The sequence below is a fragment of the Salvelinus fontinalis genome, chromosome 5 (assembly GCF_029448725.1).
Source record: "Salvelinus fontinalis isolate EN_2023a chromosome 5, ASM2944872v1, whole genome shotgun sequence".
NCBI classification, from domain to species: domain Eukaryota; kingdom Metazoa; phylum Chordata; class Actinopteri; order Salmoniformes; family Salmonidae; genus Salvelinus; species Salvelinus fontinalis.
In genome coordinates this window covers 4,648,925-4,662,565 of record NC_074669.1, presented here as the reverse complement: position 1 = coordinate 4,662,565, position 13,641 = coordinate 4,648,925, and the positions used below count along the sequence as shown (strand labels likewise).

Sequence of the window (13,641 nt, the reverse complement as noted above, 5' to 3'; positions counted from 1 at the left end):
GGAAGTGATGCTCCTTCTGGAAGAGACAGGGGAAGTGATGCTGCTGCTGGGAGAGACAGGGGAAGTGATGCTGCTGCTGCTGGGAGAGACAGGGAAAGTGATGCTGCTGCTGGGAGAGACAGGGGAAGGGATGCTCCTTCTGGAAGAGACAGGGGAAGTGATGCTGCTGCTGGAAGAGACAGGGTAAGTGATGCTGCTGCTGGAACAGACTGGGAAAGTGATGCTGCTGCTGGGAGAGACAGGGGAAGTGATGCTGCTGCTGGAACAGACAGGGAAAGTGATGCTGCTGCTGCTGCTGGGAGGGATGAGGAAATTACGCTGCTGGGAGAGACGGGAAAGGATGATACTGCTGCTGCTGGGAGAGACAGGGGGAAGTGATGCTGCTACTGGGAGAGACAGGGGGAAGTGATGCTGCTACTGGGAGAGACAGGGGGAAGTGATGCTGCTACTGGGAGAGACAGGGGGAAGTGATGCTGCTACTGGGAGAGACAGGGGGAAGTGATGCTGCTACTGGGAGAGACAGGGGGAAGTGATGCTGCTACTGGGAGAGACAGGGGGAAGTGATGCTGCTACTGGGAGAGACAGGGGGAAGTGATGCTGCTACTGGGAGAGACAGGGGGAAGTGATGCTGCTACTGGGAGAGACAGGGGGAAGTGATGCTGCTACTGGGAGAGACAGGGGGAAGTGATGCTGCTACTGGGAGAGACAGGGGGAAGTGATGCTGCTACTGGGAGAGACAGGGGGAAGTGATGCTGCTACTGGGAGAGACAGGGGGAAGTGATGCTGCTACTGGGAGAGACAGGGGGAAGTGATGCTGCTACTGGGAGAGACAGGGGGAAGTGATGCTGCTACTGGGAGAGACAGGGGGAAGTGATGCTGCTACTGGGAGAGACAGGGGGAAGTGATGCTGCTACTGGGAGAGACAGGGGGAAGTGATGCTGCTACTGGGAGAGACAGGGGGAAGTGATGCTGCTACTGGGAGAGACAGGGGAAGTGATGCTGCTACTGGGAGAGACAGGGGGAAGTGATGCTGCTACTGGGAGAGACAGGGGGAAGTGATGCTGCTACTGGGAGAGACAGGGGGAAGTGATGCTGCTACTGGAAGAGACAGGGGGAAGTGATGCTGCTACTGGGAGAGACAGGGGGAAGTGATGCTGCTACTGGGAGAGACAGGGGGAAGTGATGCTGCTACTGGGAGAGACAGGGGGAAGTGATGCTGCTACTGGGAGAGACAGGGGGAAGTGATGCTGCTACTGGGAGAGACAGGGGGAAGTGATGCTGCTACTGGGAGAGACAGGGGGAAGTGATGCTGCTACTGGGAGAGACAGGGGGAAGTGATGCTGCTACTGGGAGAGACAGGGGGAAGTGATGCTGCTACTGGGAGAGACAGGGGGAAGTGATGCTGCTACTGGGAGAGACAGGGGGAAGTGATGCTGCTACTGGGAGAGACAGGGGGAAGTGATGCTGCTGCTGGGAGAGACAGGGGGAAGTGATGCTGCTACTGGGAGAGACAGGGGGAAGTGATGCTGCTACTGGGAGAGACAGGGGGAAGTGATGCTGTCAGAGGTACAGTTTCTGGTTCTGTATAGTGCTATAGCTCATACATGGGGTCTATTACAGCTGCTATAAAATGGGACACACACGCGCAGACACACACGCACAGACACATGCTAAACGACATATCCTAGGGCCAGCAACACCTGCTGGTAGAGGGCCGTGTGTGGTGAAGAGACTGGTTCAACCACTCCACTGCGTTTTCACTTCCCCCTCTCTAACCAATCAGAACAGGGGACAATCTCAAAAGCACATCTGTGTGGTTCATTGCACTGCCTTGTTTCAAAGGCTATTGACAGTTTGAATTTGACTGTATATAAACCGTTTTGTTTGAGAGACCTTGTGTTGGGTAAGACCTGTTGAAACCAGACGGTTCCCGAGTGTAGAAATAGTTCTGTTAAAGAAGTGTGGTGTATAAATACATGTTGATTCAGATTGGGTCATCTATTGTGTTCAATAGCCCCCACTTTTCAAATGACCCAGATATTCCCATTGAATCTGCGATTCATAGACATGTGCACAGAAACCATTGAGGGTCACAGAACCTACCGCTGTTGCTTTTACCCCAGACGGAGTCTGTTGTGAGAAATATGAATCAATGTCTAGCCTGGCGTATCTAGAAATATGAATCAATGCCTAGCCTGGCATATCTAGAAATATGAATCAATGCCTAGCCTGGCGTATCTAGAAATATGAATCAATGTCTAGCCTGGCGAGTCTAGAAATATGAATCAATGTCTAGCCTGGCATATCTAGAAATATGAATCAATGTCTAGCCTGGCGTATCTAGAAATATGAATCAATGTCTAGCCTGCGAGTCTAGAAATATGAATCAATGTCTAGCCTGGCGTATCTAGAAATATGAATCAATGCCTAGCCTGGCATATCTAGAAATATGAATCAATGTCTAGCCTGGCATATCTAGAAATATGAATCAATGTCTAGCCTGGCATATCTAGAAATATGAATCAATGTCTAGCCTGGCGTATCTAGAAATATGAATCAATGTCTAGCCTGGCATATCTAGAAATATGAATCAATGCCTAGCCTGGCATATGTAGAAATATGAATCAATGTCTAGCCTGGCATATCTAGAAATATGAATCAATGTCTAGCCTGGCGTATCTAGAAATATGAATCAATGTCTAGCCTGGCATATCTAGAAATATGAATCAATGCCTAGCCTGGCATATCTAGAAATATGAATCAATGTCTAGCCTGGCATATCTAGAAATATGAATCAATGTCTAGCCTGGCGTATCTAGAAATATGAATCAATGCCTAGCCTGGCATATCTAGAAATATGAATCAATGTCTAGCCTGGCATATCTAGAAATATGAATCAATGTCTAGCTTGGCGTATCTAGAAATATGAATCAATGTCTAGCCTGGCATATCTAGAAATATGAATCAATGTCTAGCCTGGCATATCTAGAAATATGAATCAATGTCTAGCCTGGCGTATCTAGAAATATGAATCAATGTCTAGCCTGGCATATCTAGAAATATGAATCAATGTCTAGCCTGGCATATCTAGAAATATGAATCAATGTCTAGCCTAGCATATCTAGAAATATGAATCAATGTCTAGCCTGGCGTATCTAGAAATATGAATCAATGTCTAGCCTGCGAGTCTAGAAATATGAATCAATGTCTAGCCTGGTGTATCTAGAAATATGAATCAATGTCTAGCCTGGCATATCTAGAAATATGAATCAATGTCTAGCCTGGCATATCTAGAAATATGAATCAATGTCTAGCCTGCGAGTCTAGAAATATGAATCAATGTCTAGCCTGGTGTATCTAGAAATATGAATCAATGTCTAGCCTGCGAGTCTAGAAATATGAATCAATGTCTAGCCTGCGAGTCTAGAAATATGAATCAATGTCTAGCCTGGCATATCTAGAAATATGAATCAATGTCTAGCCTGGCATATCTAGAAATATGAATCAATGTCTAGCCTGGTGTATCTAGAAATATGAATCAATGTCTAGCCTGCGAGTCTAGAAATATGAATCAATGTCTAGCATGGCATATCTAGAAATATGAATCAATGTCTAGCCTGGCATATCTAGAAATATGAATCAATGTCTAGCCTGCGAGTCTAGAAATATGAATCAATGTCTAGCCTGGTGTATCTAGAAATATGAATCAATGTCTAGCCTGCGAGTCTAGAAATATGAATCAATGTCTAGCCTGCGAGTCTAGAAATATGAATCAATGTCTAGCCTGGCATATCTAGAAATATGAATCAATGTCTAGCCTGCGAGTCTAGCTGATCTGAAAAACCTGGAAACATGTTCTAGTTCAGACAGTGTGCCATGTTGTCAACTAAGCCCCCTTTCTCTACCTCTCCCTCTCATTATCCCTCACTCTCCCTCTCGTTATCCTTCCCTCCCTCCCTCCCGTTATCCCTCCCTCCCTCTCCCTCTCTTTATCCCTCCCTCCCTCTCCCTCTCGCTCCCTCTCGTTATCTCTCCCTCCCTCCCGCTATCTCTCCCTCCCTCCCGCTATCTCTCCCTCTCGCTATCTCTCCCTAACTCTCTCTCCCTCTCTTTATCACTCCCTAACTCCCGTTATCTCTCCCTCTCGTTATCCCTCCCTCCCTCCATCTCTCCCTCTCTTTATCCCTCCCTACCGCTCCCTCTCTCTTTATCTCTCCCTCTCTTTATCTCTCCTTCCCTAACCCATCTGTATCTCTCTCGCTCTCGCTCTCCATCTCTATCTATATCTCCCCCTACCTCCCTCTCTCATATTTATCTCTCCATCCCTCCCTCTTTACATTTCCCTCTCTGTATATCTCCCTCTCTCCCTCTCTTTTCATCTCTCCCACGCTCTCTTTAGCTCTCTCTAACTCTTTTCAGCGTTTCTTCCCTCGAGTATCGTGGCCCGCGCCAAAACATACCGGCTCTTCGAGTCAGGCGTGGCACGACACGGTCCAGCAGACACCATTCTGAAGCAATCAAGCCAGTGTGACAGCGCTGTTCGTTCTTCTCACGGCGTGGCACAACTGCACTAAGTTCTCATTGTTGGTGACGGCACACTGTTTCTAGTAGAAATCATAACTACAGTCAAACACAGCTACGGCATTTACTGTATCTATACTGCAATTAGTACTCAGACCCCTTGAGGCACAAAGGAACGAAGCTGTATTTGTTTCTGCATTCCAGTGAAACTGCTGGGTGACCACAACAACTAGCTATGGGTGTGTTGGGACTGGCCTATCGGAGATGAAGCAGCTTTGTTGGAGCCTGGGCAGGTGGTCATTCACAGGACACATAATGCTACACGCTCATTCTGACCAGCAGAAACAAGAGACTTCTACAGACCTTACAATATGTTTAACGCAGATTTAAAACAAATTACCCTTCCCTTTTGAAAAAGAAAAGAGTGTTTTACAAAGCACCAAAAGACAACTTTGACTGATGACTGTTAACTGGATAAAGTATTAGCTTGATTGATGATAGCTAGCTAGGCTAACTGGATAAAGTATTAGCTTGATTGATGATAGCTAGCTAGGCTAACTGGATAAAGTATTAGCTTGATTGATGATAGCTAGCTAGGCTAACTGGATAAAGTATTAGCTTGATTGATGATAGCTAGCTAGGCTAACTGGATAAAGTATTAGCTTGATTGATGATAGCTAGCTAGGCTAACTGGATAAAGTTTGTGAGGTCACCGCTGCAGAGTGCAGATCCAATTCGCTAAGTCATTCCCAGATGGAACTGGCGTCCAATTAAAAGCCCTAATAGCTTTAATCTCATCTGAATATGATTGGCCGGTCACCAAGTTAGCAGGCCCAGATTGAATCAAGCCCATTTTGCCAATCAATTCCCTGCACTAGGCCATTTCATTCTAGCTGTATATGTGTGGGTGTGGTGCATTTGCCAAGTCTGTGGCATGAGGACATAAAGTTTGACTTACTTAGGTAACAGAGCCCAAGCCTGATTTTCACTGCACTGAACACTGACATGAACACACATAGGCTACTGTATACTAGGGATGGAGGTGTGGGGGGGGTTGATACAGCAGAGTATCGCAATATTAATTCTGATAATATTATATTGATTATACGACTCCAAGTATCGATTCCCTTTATTTTGCTATGTAGTTAACGTTAGCTAGCGCTAGTCGGCTAAACCTGAGCCAAAACTCCAGGATTTCTAGAGGTTGGCCTCAATCTTCTTTTTAAACGGTAAGCCAACATGTTTTCAGCTCCTTTCATTTACAAGACTAATCAAAACAAGTTTTCTCATGGCTCTTTTGTCTCTCTGCAGCAGACATATAGTGAGCAAATATGTTTGGAATATCGAATTGCAATAAAATCGGTAGTACACATCGTATCGGCACCGAAGCATCATGATAATATCGTGTAGTGAGGTCCCTGGCAATTCCAAGCCCTACTAAACACCACATCTTTGAAGAGATGAGATCTTACTGAACTCCCACACCGAGCAGCAGTTCTGTCACGTGAATAACTACACATCAACACAACAGCGACCGTTGGAGAAGTCGACTGTGATAACACATTTGTTTAATTCATGCCGGTTGCACAACACACACGCCTGAGTCTGATAAGAAGCGTATACACTCGGTAGAATTACAAAACAAAGAGGATTGTGTACAGTACAGCCGTATACGAGATTACATATCTTCAGTGATAGCCCACCCCCTCAAAAAATATGAGCTGTGATGTTGACACAAAAAATGGTTAGGTGTCCAGAAATCAGACTTCAACCATCTCGTAGAAGAGCAAGAGGAGACCGAGAGGACTGCTAAGGGAGACAATGATACAGTATTGAACATTGTCCAGTCTATTTCCTGTCGAAGCACTAACGTAACAACTGTTAGTACACTATCTGCTAAGCACCAAGCACCTAGCACCAAGCACCAAGCACTTAGCACCAAGCACCTAGCACCTAGCACCAAGCACCAAGCACCTAGCACCAAGCACCAAGCACCTAGCACCAAGCACCTAGCACCAAGCACCTAGCACCAAGCACCTAGCACCAAGCACCTAGCACCAAGCACCAAGCACCTAGCACCAAGCACCTAGCACCAAGCACCAAGCACCTAGCACCTAGCACCAAGCACCTAGCACCAAGCACCTAGCACCAAACACCTAGCACCAAGCACCTAGCACCAAGCACCAAGCACCTAGCACCAAGCACCTAGCACCTAGCACCAAGCACCAAGCACCTAGCACCTAGCACCAAGCACCTAGCACCTAGCACCAAGCACCAAGCACCTAGCACCAAGCACCAAGCACCAAGCACCTAGCACCTAGCACCAAGCACCAAGCACCTAGCACCAAGCACCAAGCACCAAGCACCTAGCACCTAGCACCTAGCACCAAGCACCTAGCACCTAGCACCTAGCACCTAGCACCAAGCACCAAGCACCTAGCACCTAGCACCAAGCACCAAGCACCAAGCACCTAGCACCAAGCACCTAGCACCAAGCACCTAGCACCTAGCACCAAGCACCAAGCACCTAGCACCTAGCACCAAGCACTCCCTAGCGCACCCGAGGTAATAGGGAGCGTGTTGAATAAAACCCCTGCTGTCCTCTGTAAAAACTCTGTACTGTCGAGAGGTTCGCTACGTCTTATTCTAAGAGATTTGGGATTTCTTATTTACATCATCAAATAAAATAAAATGTATTTAAAAAGCCCTTTTAACGTCAGCAGACGCTTAAAGTGCTTTACAGAAACCCTGCCTAAAACACCAAATAGCAAGCAATGCAGATAAATGTAGGCTAGAAATGCAGGAACCTAGGAAGAAACCTAGAGAGTAACCAGGCTCTGAGGTGTTACCACAGCATTCTGCAGTGATACGCCATCCCATCTGGTTTGCGCAAAGTGGGACTATCATATGTTTTTCCAACAGGATAATGACCCAAAACACACCTCCAGGCTGTGTAAGGGCTATTTGACCAAGAAGGAGAGTGATGAATTGCTGCATTAGATGACCTGGTCTCTACAATCACCCGACCTCAACCTTATTGAGATGGTTTGGGATGAGTTGGACCGCAGAGTGAAGGAAAAGGAGCCAACAAGTGCTCAGGGTATATGGGAACTCCATCAAGACTGTTGGAAAAGCATTCCAGGTGAAGCTGGTTGAGAGAATACCAAGAGTGTGCAAAGCTGTCATAGAGGCAAAGGGTGGCTACTTTGAAGAATCTTAAATATAAAATATATTTTGATTTGTTTAACACTTTTTTGGTTACTACATGATTCCATATGTGTTATTCATAGTTTTGATGTCTTCACTATTATTCTACAATGTAGAAAATAGTAAAAATAAAGAAAAACCCTGGAATGAGTAGGTGTGTCCAAACTTTTGACTGGTACTGTGTGTGTGTGTATATATATATATATATATATCTGTTCCATTTAGCCTGGAAACCAAAGTAGCAGGCATACCCACTGATCAGATAAAGATGACTAATGTGGCATCAGCCTGAGATGAAGTTGACCTACAGTACACTGTAATAGAATGTGAAGTGGGGGGAGGGGGGCGCACACATTGCTCTGCAGGACAGGGGGAGGGAGAGAGCCAGAGCCAGAGAGTGAGAGAGAGCGATGGAGGTGAGGAGAGAGACAGAGAGACAGAGAGAGAGAGATAGGGAGAGAGAGAGAGACATAGAGACAGAGAGAGAGAGAGGAAAGAGAGAGAGAGAGAGAGAGAGAGAGAGAGAGAGAGGATAGAGAGGATAGAGAGAGAGAGGGGGGGATAGAAGTGTATGTGTGGATATGCTCATTTAAAAAAATATATATTTAACTAAGTAAGTCAGTTAAGAACAAATTCTTATTTACAATGACGGCCTACGAACAGTGGGTTAACTGCCTTGTTCAGGGGCAGAACGACAGATTTATACCTTGTCAGCTCGGGATTCAATCTAGAAACCTTTCAGTTACTGGCCCCAGCACTCTAACCACTAGGCAACCTGTTGCCTCATGTGCACGTTCAATGTAAAGAGTAGTATATAAACACCCTTCTTAACAAGCACCACCAGGAAGTAGTTAGCATCAGCAACACAAACCCCAGCTGACAGAAAACTCTCCAAAAACTCCAACATACAACCAACGACACTGGGCGATAAACAATCTCACAGTGCAAACAATGAATATTAGCCCAGGGCACTCCAACATCAGCAGCTAGTTATACATCAACTAGACCCATCAGAGGAGCATCTGACTAAGGCAAACAGGGCTGTAATTGGTTATATTGGAGGCCGGCCAGAAGAGTAACTCTAGTAGTTGTAAATCGGTGACCTTTTAACCCCAAACTGCTTTCCACTCTGATCCAGCTCAGTGTGGGGGGGCAAAGAATGTCGAGCCTTAAGGTTATATTTTCAACCTTTATTTAACTAGGCAAGTCAGTTAATAAGAACAAATTCTTATGTACACAATGATGGCCTAGGAACAGTGGGTTAACTGCCTTGTTGAAGGGCAGAATGACAGATTTTTACCTTGTCAGCTCAGGGATTCGATCTAGCAACTTTTCAGTTACTGGCCCAATACTCTAAGCACTAGGCAACCTGCTGGTTACTGGCCCCAACGCTCTAACCACTAGGTTACCTGCTGGTTACTGGCCCAACGCTCTCACCACTAGGTTACCTGCTGGTTACTGGCCCAACGCTCTAACCACTAGGTTACCTGCTGGTTACTGGCCCAACGCTCTAACCACTAGGCTACTAGTCCAACGCTCTAACCACTAGGTTACTGGCCCAACGCTCTAACCACTAGGTTACCTGCTGGTTACTGGCCCAATGCTCTAACCACTAGGTTACTGGTCCAACGCTCTAACCACTAGGTTACTGGTCCAACGCTCTAACCACTAGGTTACCTGCTGGTTACTGGCCCAACGCTCTAACCACTAGGTTACCTACCGCCCCAAGTTTCCCATGAGTATTCACAGTCAGCCCCTGATACCTCCTAGAGTACGGTGAAGTTGCCCCGAGTTAGGATTGGGGGAGGGGAAGCTGATCCTAGATCTATACCCATGGGAAACTAGGGCTGGGCGGTATACCGTATTTTACCGGTATTGATGGACCGTTTTGTGTTTTTACTTGAACTTTTATAACGGTATTTCAATGTTTGGTTTGTTAAACGTGATACACATCTCCCGGCGTGTTTAAATGTCTGTTTTTATACTTTACTCAGTTTACTACCTGAGTCGTCTCGCACCGTCGTCTCTTACACGCCGCTTCGCCAAGACCCGCCCCCTGTCACCACGCCGTTCACTCCGTCTCCATGGTCAGAGGCAACAAGATGTTGGTGACAACGATGCAGGCTTTCACTTTGCTTCTTAATATAAATCCACAAACGTTCTATAATTACACTATTAGTTTGTGCATCTTACTGTCAGCAAACAGCTAGTTTATCTTTTCTTAGCAATTTGTGGCTAAAATAAATCACGTTAGCCCGCTAATGCTAATCGCTAGTTAGCTGGCTAGCTACATGTACAAAGAGTCTCAGCAAACGTAGCAGCCTGAAAGCAGTGCTGGTGTAGGCCTAGATCAGCATGTTGTTTGTGCAATGGTATCTTCTAAATCCGAGCGGAATAGGTGAAGCATGAATAACAAAAGAGTGCAGGAAACGCAGAAATGTATTTTTGGTTAGTCGGATTGAACAGTATAAAACAAATTAGATTGAAGAAAGCCCCACTTATAATGTATCTGAATACCCTAATGTCATATAAAACATCAAATAATGTCATAAATGTGAAAAAAAAATGGTGCTATGATATTTTGGCCATATCGTCTAGCCCTAGAGGAAACCCGGAGCGATACATTCTCCACTCTATACTGCTGCTGTATATCAAAGGGAGATTGGGATGTTCAGCTGGTTAAGGGGACCAATTTAATGTCATTACTACCGACTACTTTATTCAAGGCTTGTTATCTTCTACCTATAAAACAGGAAGTTGTTATATTTTACCTATAAAACAGGAAGTTGTTATATTTTACCTATAAAACAGGAAGTTATATTTTACCTATAAAACGGGAAGTTGTTATATTTTACCTATAAAACGGGAAGTTGTTATCTTCTACCTATAAAACAGGAAGTTGTTATATTTTACCTATAAAACAGGAAGTTGTTATATTTTACCTATAAAACAGGAAGTTGTTATATTTTACCTATAAAACGGGAAGTTGTTATCTTTTACCTGTAGAACAGGAAGTTGTCAACTTCTACCTATAGAACAGGAAGTTGTCATCGTCTACCTATAGAACAGGAAGTTGTTATCTTCTACCTATAGAACAGGAAGTAGGTCTAGAAGACCAATTGGCTAGAAAAGCACACAGTCAGGTTAACTGTTATTGAGTTATTATTTTTTTAAGTACTTTAATTGTAAGGAATGTGGTTTCTTCTAAAAGAGAGATCAAATAAACTTAATGACTTGTTCACTAATGCATTGCTCTTCCTGTTCAGTTGCACAGTCTAATATGGCTCAATGAGTCTGCTTGTTCTATAGACAGAGATGCTATCATCAGAGAGATAGTGGACATGCCTGCTCTGAGACAGACACAAGGTCCTGGTGTTGCTCCCTTTCCCTTCCCCCTCTTCCTCCACACAGAAGCTCAACAGTTCAGTTCCCACCCCTCAGCAAGGTGATTGACGAACAAACATGTTTACAATTACCCTTACTCTTATCAAAACAGGTTTTAGATAAAAGAGCCGCCACATTGGCATTGAGAGCCTGAGAGGTGCTCAGATTCACCTATGTCAAATATCTACACCTGGTAACTGGTTCACACGAGGTCAGTGACTTATTACGTGCCTCGAGGATGCTAACAGCGGTAAATAAGCCTTAGACAACAACAGTTATGCGCTAACAAGATCCATCACAAGGTTCCCAGACATTTTAAAACTGTACGTTTTCTATTCTCTTTCAACAAAAGATCTCCGGGAAGATTGGACTCGAATAAGGTCTTGTAAAAACAGATTTATGATTTCCTGTATCCCGTATCGCCAATTTACCATATATAGGCCTGCTTAACTGCATTAGGTCCACATGTCATTTACATGGTGAGAGAGTGCACATTTGACCATGACCTCACCGTATGCGCAGCAGTGTTGTTGTGTCGTGACTCACGGCAGACAAAATGGCCGCTGAAAAACAAACTCTGTAGGCTGAAAACTCGACAGAGGTTCCCATTGCGGCCAATCACAGAAACAGTCACAAGCACTGAGAAGCCGTCACAACTCAGACTTACAATACCAGTCAAAAGTTTGGACAACTACTCATTCCAGGGTTTTTCTTTATTTTTACTTTATTTCTACATTGTAGAATAATAGTGAAGACATCAAAACTATGAAATAACACATATGGAATCATGTAGTAACCCAAAAAAGTGTTAAACAAATCAAAATATATTTTATATTTGAGATTTTTCAAAGTAGCCACACTTCACCTTGATGACAGCTTTGCACACTCTTGGCATTCTCTCAACTAGCTTCATGAGGTAGTCACCTGGAATGTATTTCAATTAACAGGTGTGCCTTGTTAAAAGTTAATTTGTGGAATTTCTTTCCCTCTTAATGTGTTTGAGCCAATCAGTTGTGTTGTGACACGGTTAGTGTACCGAAGATAGCCCTATTTGGTAAAAGACCAAGTCCATATTATGGTAAGAACAGCTCAAATAAGCAAAGAGAAATGACAGTCCATCATTACTTTAAGGCATGAAGGGCAGTCAATGCGGAAAATTTCAAGAACTTTGAAAGTTTCTTCAAGTGCAGTCGCAAAAACCATCAAGCGCTATGATGAAATTGGCTCTCATGAGGACCGCCACAGGAAACGAAGACCGAGATTTACCACAGATAAGTTCATTAGTTACCAGCCTCAGAAATTGCACCTCAAATAAATGCTTCAGAGTTCAAGTAACAGACACATCTCAACATCAACTGTTCAGAGGAGACCGCTTGAAATCAGGCATTCATGGTCGAATTGCTGCAAAGAAACCACTACTAAAGGATACCAACAAGAAGAAGAGACCTGCTTGGGCCAAGAAACAAGAGCAATGGACATTAGACCGGTGGAAATCTATCCTTTAGTCTGATGAGTCCAAATTTGAGATTTTTGGTTCCAACCGCCGTGGAACCAAAAGTGAGATGTGAGATGCAGAGTGAACGGATGATCTCCACATGTGTGGTTCCCACCGTGAAGCATGGAGAAGGAGGTGTGATGGTGCTTTGCTGGTGACACTGTCTGTGATTTATTTTGAATTCAAGGCACACTTAACCAGCCTGGCTACCACAGCATTCTGCAGAGATACGCCACCCCATCTGGTTTGCGCTTTGTGGGACTATCATTTGTTTTTCAACAGGACAATGACCCAACACACCTCCATACTGTGTAAGGGCTACTTGACCAAGAAGGAGAGTGATGGAGTGCTCCATCAGATGACCTGGTTTCCATAATCACGCAACCTCAACCCAATTGAGATAGTTTGGGATGAGTTGGACCGCAGAGTGAAGGAAAACCAGCCAACAAGTGCTCAGCATATGTGGGAACTCCTTCAAGACTTTGGAAAAGCATTCCAGTTGAAGCTGGTTGAGAGAATGCCAACAGTGTGCAAAGCTGTCATCAAGGCAAAGGGTGGCTATTTTGATTTGTTTAACACTTTTTTTGGTTATTGCATGATTCCATATGTGTTATTTCATAGTTTTTGTATTCACTATTATTCTACAATGTATAAAATAGTAAAAATAAAAAAAAAACCTTGAATGAGTAGGTATGTCCAAACTTTTGACTGGTACTGTATGTAAAATGAGAGTGTGCCCTTTAGTAGTCCTTGGCCTTTTCATACATCCAAATCAAAACGCTAATCCAAAATCCATAATTGCCTCTGAATCCCATCTGTATTAGGCAATGGTGCATTAAGGTTTTCTCAAACGCTATAAAATGTCCAAGCACAGTTCCTAGGTCAATAACATATAAATGCGTCAACTCATATGTTGCAATAGCAGATAAATATAGGTTCTGCCATGTCGAGACGACCCAATCTGGAATACAAAACATGCCTACGATCCACAGTGACATGCTTTGCCTCATGCTTCAATACATACTGCTGCTAGT

General features: G+C 44.4%; 1 protein-coding gene across 10 annotated transcripts in view; it reads right to left on the bottom strand.

The window, feature by feature from the left end:
• The window catches only part of LOC129854933 (unconventional myosin-IXAa-like), a 290,182-nt gene that overhangs the window by 204,937 nt on the left and 71,604 nt on the right, over positions 1-13,641 (bottom strand). The gene's annotated exons all lie outside the window — the stretch shown is intronic.